This window comes from Capsicum annuum, chromosome 5, assembly GCF_002878395.1.
Source record: "Capsicum annuum cultivar UCD-10X-F1 chromosome 5, UCD10Xv1.1, whole genome shotgun sequence".
In the NCBI taxonomy this organism is placed as follows: domain Eukaryota; kingdom Viridiplantae; phylum Streptophyta; class Magnoliopsida; order Solanales; family Solanaceae; genus Capsicum; species Capsicum annuum.
This window is the reverse complement of record NC_061115.1, coordinates 35,865,675-35,872,453: the sequence shown is the minus strand read 5'-3', so window position 1 is coordinate 35,872,453 and position 6,779 is coordinate 35,865,675.

The window sequence follows — 6,779 nt, the reverse complement described above, 5'->3', positions numbered from 1 at the left end:
TAAAATTGTTTATTACTTTTATAATTATGTCCTTGTACATATTATTCATTACAAAATAAACATAATTTCTGGCTTTTATGACTTATTTTTGTTGCAGACAACCTTCTACTAGGTGTTTTGCTAACCCCTTCTTGGTTCGAATCAACTATTCTCTTGAATATAAAGTTGGTATGGATTGTTTTAGGAATAAGAAGGGTGATAGGAAGGATAGATATTTTTAGTAGTAGGTAATTGACCAACTTGACCCCTGGGAAGCATCTTAGGACCCCAAGATTGAGCTTGTGCCTCAAACACTTCTTCGGCAACCTAGCTACTCTATAGGTCGACATAAGTATATTGGGATCTTGAATTCTAATTGTAAGGGTTTTTGTCTTGATTTTCTTACCAAATTTAAGTATTATTTTTTGTAGAAAGAAAAAAAAAAGTAATACCATAATTACTTTTACTTTTTCTGAAAGGAAAATATAAAATTTTTTCATATTTGGCTTACCTCTTTCTAAGAGGAAAGGTTTTAGAACTCTATAAATAAAATATTTTTCCTTCTCATACAATAACACAATGGCATCCACAATGTAGTCATTAAAGAGTTTTGTTTAGGGTCTCTGGTGCTCTATCTTCACCTGTTGGCAAGTTACGCACTTCTCTACAAACTCCGCTATATCCCTCTTCATACCATTCCACCAATAAATTTTCCGCAAATCATGGTATATCTTGGTAGCACCGGGATGAATAGAGTACCACGCGCCATGCACTTCAGCCATAATTCTCTCCCTCAAATCATCAACATCAGGCACACACAATCTATTATGAAATCTCAATACACCATCTCCTCCTTAGGAGAAAACCTCCACCTTTTTTTCTTTGACGGACCCTTTCAGTTCAACCAAACGAGAATCCATATCCTGCTACTCCTTCACTTCTGAAACTAGAGAAGATTTGAAACTACTTTGAACCCAAACATTACCCTCAGTTGAATCAAGTAATCTAACACCCAACCCAGCCAAACGATGTACTTCGCGGGTTAACTCCTTCTTACCTTCCTCTACATGTGCTACACTACCCATGGACGACCTACTAAGAGCATCCGCCACTACATTGGCCTTTCTCGGGTGATACAACACACTCATATCGTAGTCCTTTAGCAATTCTAACCATCACCGTTATCGAAGATTCAACTCCCTTTGAGTGAACACATACTACAAACTCTTCGGATCCGTAAAGACATCAACATAAACGCCTTACAAGTAGTGTCTCCAGATTTTTAAGGCAAAACCACAGCAGCTAACTCAACATCATGGGTCGGATAATTCTTCTCATGAGGTTTCAACTGTCGGGAGGCATAGGCTATAACCTTACCTTTTTGCATCAACACACAACCCAAACCAACTATAGAGGCATCACAATACACCATGAAATCATCTACACCATTAGGAAGGGTTAACACAGGGGCTGAAGTGAGTCGAGTCTTCAACTCCTGAAAACACTTCTCACAAGAATCTGACCACTAAAATTTAACTTTCTTTTGGGTTAACCAGGTCAAAGGAGATGCAGTGGAGGAGAAACCTTCAACAAAACGATGATAGTAACCATCTAATCCTAAGAAACTCCTAATATCAGATGAAGAGATAGGTCTAGGCCAATTTTTCACAACTTCTACCTTTTGAGGATCAACTCGAATACCTTCAGAAGAAACAATATGACCCAGGAAGGCAACTGACCTTAGCCAAAATTCACACTTGCTAAATTTGGCAAACAACTGATAATCTCTAAGGGTTTGTAAGATAATTCAAAGATGATCTGCATAGTTGTTTTCATTTCAGAAGTACACAAGAATGTCATTTATGAATACAATAACAAACATATCCAGGTACTGTCTGAACACCCGATTCATAAGATCCTTAAAATCTACTGGGGCATTTGTTAGCCCGAAGGACATGACCAGGAATTCAAAATAACCATAACAGGTGCGGAAAGCTATCTTTGGAATATCACACTCTCTGACTTTAAGTTGGTGATAGCCGAATCTCAAATCTATTTTTGAGAAATAACTAGCACCTTGTAGCTGATCAAATAGGTCATCAATTCTAGGAAGAAAGTACTTATTCTTGACTGTGACCTTGTTGAGCTGATGATAGTCAATGCACATATGCAATGAACCATCTTTCTTTCACACGAATAGAACGGGTGCGCCCCATAGAGACACACTGGGCCTTATGAAACCCTTATCAAGAAGATCTTTGAGTTGCTCTTTTAACTCCTTAAGTTCTGCAGGGGCCATACAATATGGAGGAATAGAAATAGGTTGTGTACCAGGAAGAAAATCAATCCCGAATTCTATCTCTCTATCGGGAGGTACCCCTGGGAGATCTTTCGAGAAAACATCAATAAATTCATTGACAACACTAATAGACTGAAAAGTCGGAGTCTCGAACTTAGTGTCTTTAACTTAAACTAAATGATAGACACAACCCTTGGATATCAATTTCCTGGCTTTAAGGTAGGATATAAAATGACTCTTGTGAGCTACAGAATTTCCGAACCACTCAAAAATTGGCTCATTAGGAAATTAAAACTTGACTACACGGGTACGATAGTCTATAGATGCAGAACAAGAGTGAAGCCAATCCATACCTAGAATAATATCAAAATTAACCATATCTAGCTCAATCAAATATGCAAACATGATTATGTTAAGGACAGTGATAGGACACTTCTTATACACTTGCTTAGCAACAACAGATTCACCCACTGGTGTAGAAACTAGAAAAGGCTCAGGAATCTTTTTAACACTGATTTTAAAATTCACAGCCACCAACAGAGTCACATAAGAAAGACTTGACCGAGGGTCCATCAATACATACACATCAAAATAAAATACACGAAGCATACCAGTAACAACATCTGGTGAATCCTTCTACTCTAGGCGGGGTGGTATAGCATAAAAGCAATTTTGGCGTTGACCACCTGCAGTACTAGATGAGGCACCCTGAGGATAAGTAGGACGAACTAAAGGGGCTGGAGCACTAATAGCCTGACTCTGTGATAACGCTCAATCTACAGCTCTCGTGGGAGTGTAAAGCGGTCGTTAGCAAATATAGAACCCAACCTGGGTTGGGTATCGATCCCACAGAGAATAGCTTGGCCAACAAGCAAGAGAAATTACTAGACTTTTAGTGCAAGTCTCGTAGGAAAGGGGGGATTGTAGTATGTAACCAAAACAAGAATGTAAGAACTGAAAATAGCAAAATAAAGAGAGATTGTCACGTGTGTTGTAAACAATGAGAATTGAGGCGTTGGGGTTATGTCCACCTTCTGAGGTATACGTCTCTATTGGCTATGAGTGTGTAGAGTCTTGACATGTAATTGCTTATAGAGAATTGTAGTCGATGGTAAATCCAAGCGTCTCTCGACCTAAACAAGGACTATTTCACTTTAACTCTCTCGAGCTTAAAGCGTGACTAACGGTACGAATTCTCCAAGAAGTTAGTCCAGGTACGGCACTAGCTTTTTAATAGGAAAGGGTGTCCTACTACCTTGACATTATCTCTTTTCCAGACAAATAACTTTTCTCTCGAACAAGTCAGATGTTAGACTGGCGTTGGTCTATGCGTCTTCTTTTCTAGACAAATAACCTTTCTCTCGAACAGGTTAGATGTTAGAATGGCGTGTTCTTGTGTTTGAACCGCAAAGAATGTAGATTTAAGATGAAGAGAATAATGATATAAGCAATATACTTGTCTTGAACTCACAAACTCATAGCTATAGATAGTAACTCATTCGGCTTCCATAACCCCAACTAAGAGATTTAGTTACCCATGAATGCGAAGGATATCACGTTTTGCATGGTGGATGGCGTGAATAGTAGGTGTTTGGCGTGTGGTTTTAGTGATTCCGTAGCAAGTAACGATTCTCTTGTTGTGGAATTTAAGAGTAGAAGAATGAAGAATTGAGAATGGGTTGTAGGAAGATGTCTTAATTGTAAGGAGATGAATGAATTGTCAGAATGTCTTCCTCCCTTTTCTTCCTTTTTTCAAAATCTCTAACATGATAGGGTATTTATAATACTCCTATCCTACTCCTACTAAACTAATAAAATAAATAACCAAATCCTAATATACTAATGAAATCCTTGACCCAATTGTACTAGGGTAAGGTTACAAAATTATAATCCAAATAGAATGATGAAACACATAACCTAATTGCACTAGGTTAATGTATTATGGCAAAAATCCAGCTTTGTGTCTGTAAGTCCCAAAGTCTTCAGAAATGCTGTTTTAGCCCGGGACAGATTTTCCATGCAGCAGATTTAGTCCTTTATGCGTCCAGCTCCTTTCCATCTCGTTTGTGAGCTTTCTTTTGCGTCAAGTAAGCCATAAATTGCTGTATTTTGCATCATTTATACCTGAAACTTTCCTAATCACATTTGTTAGCTCATTTACAGGAAAAAGGACTAAAAGTGTACGAAATAGATAATTAGTTCTCGAAACTAGGCTAAAATATGGGCAAAATATATTGATATAGGCGCGTAATTTCGCCTATCATCACTCTGGGGACGAACATCACGACTCCTCTGTCTAGCGTATGGGCAATCCCTAAATCTGTGGCCCAACTTACCACAACCAAAACAACCCCTCCGATTGACAAATCACTCACCAGGATGGTCCCTACTGCACTTCGAACATGGGGGAGGACGAGGTATGTTACTCACACTGTCTTGGGACCTAGACATAGTGGGCCTATTACCCTGCTCCTGCCTAATTTTGAATACGAGAGTACTCTTTGATGAAGGCGCTAACACAAATGAACGACTTTGGAACTATGTAATACCCCGCATATTTCTAAGCTAGGAAGTGAATAAGTATTCTTACGTATGAAATCTCCTATCCTGTGATTCATACTCAAGTACATGACTTACAATGAATATCCTAGTGATAGGATAGCTTATAATGCATTAAGCATGTTCATATGAGTCACTTAAGGTAATACAAGCTAAGAGTTTTTGCATCCATCAAGTTTTAGTGTTTGATTTTGAAAGGGTCATCTTTGAATGAGTATAACTCAATTTTAATATGGCATTTTGGTTGATTTATACACACCAAATTGTAGAGAATCGAATTAGCTTTCCAACGATCCTAATTTTCCCTTAATCTAATACCCGAGCGAAAAGTTATGCCCATTTTCGTGAGAGACAGTAAGGATAGGCGATTGGTTAGGCGCCGCCCAACCCAAGCATAGGCGATTGGTTAGGCGCCGCCTAACCTAGCTTAGGAAATCACTTGGGTGCCACCTAAGTCAGTTCCAGGTGCCAAAAACACTCCGTTTTGATTTATTCTAAGGGTAATTAAGTCTTTTAACACTCCTTACACATCCCTAAACTTAACCCTACAAAATATATAGCTTCTAAACATATTACAACCCTATTATCATCTCAAAGCTCATCATCCAAGAGCACTAAAAGAGAAAAAAAAACTAGGGTTGTGTAACTAAGCTTGAAGATCCGATTTCAAGGAAACTCCTCTGTCAATCATCAAGAATCTTTCTTCTAAGGTATACGTAAGTTGATTTATGGATCCCTTTCATTCATAAAGCTCAAAAACCCTCTTTTTCATTATAAAGTATGATTTCTATATTGTTGGGTATTGATTATCATGTTGTTGATATTGGGTGATTCCCAAGATAGAATCGTTATATGTTTTTTTTTTTTTAATTTCATGATATCATATGAGTTGGAAACATGTAAATTTGGTTGTTCATGATGTATAATTTGATGATTTCACCTATGCTTAAGATGTGCATGTAAGGTGTTTGATAAAATACCTAAGAAGCTAGAAATCATGCAATATAGCTAAATTGTGACTAAGTGAAGGATTCATGATATTCCCTTACATTCCAATGACTTCTATGTTGATAATGTGCCTTGTAAATGTTGTTGGAATACTCATGAACTATTCTTATGAGGTTATGCTATGTTTACTTGCAAATCCTACTTATGAACAAGATGTATGATAACTATACAATCCACATGAACTTCCATGCTATTGGTATGTGTTGCCAATATGATTATGCAATGAACGTGATATTAAGATTGTGCAAGTACTTCAATGTGATATGAAATCCTTTCCATGCAATACATTGTTGATAATTGTGCTTAGTATGAGATCCCTACTTATGATATTATAAATTATGGACTCTACTCTTGTGATCAAGTCAATCATGTGTGTCAGTTTTCTTCCATCAAATCCTAGGGGTACTTGTACCCAAAAACTATAGTTGTGTGCCTAGATCCATGTCATATTTCACGATATCCAAACTCAAGCTATGATTCCATAGACTTCAGTCAGTCATGTGACTCAGGAAAACCTTATGATCTTAGTCAGTTGTCAGATATCAGTAACGTTCCGCCAGTCAACAGAATTCAGTAAGATTAAGTCATGGACAGTTAGTTATTCATGTCCAGTCCCTCCAAATGGGATTAGAGGTTAGCACCGAGTTAACCCAAGGATGGGAACTGACCCGCCAGTTCAGGGTGTGATTCTTAGTAGTCATCCTTGTGTTCCAGAACTACGTAGCCATCGTAGGTTGAGACATCTTAACCCGTCAGATTAGGGTTGATGAGGTGGCTTAACCCGTCAGTTTAGGGTTCCCACTGTTCTCATTGAGTACCTACCAGATAAGGTCACTCATAGGCTGTCCTTACCCGTGGCACGGTATTGACACCCCTCCAGTCGGGGCAGAGATTGGACCCCAGCTTAGCCATAACGGCATACATGGTGCATATC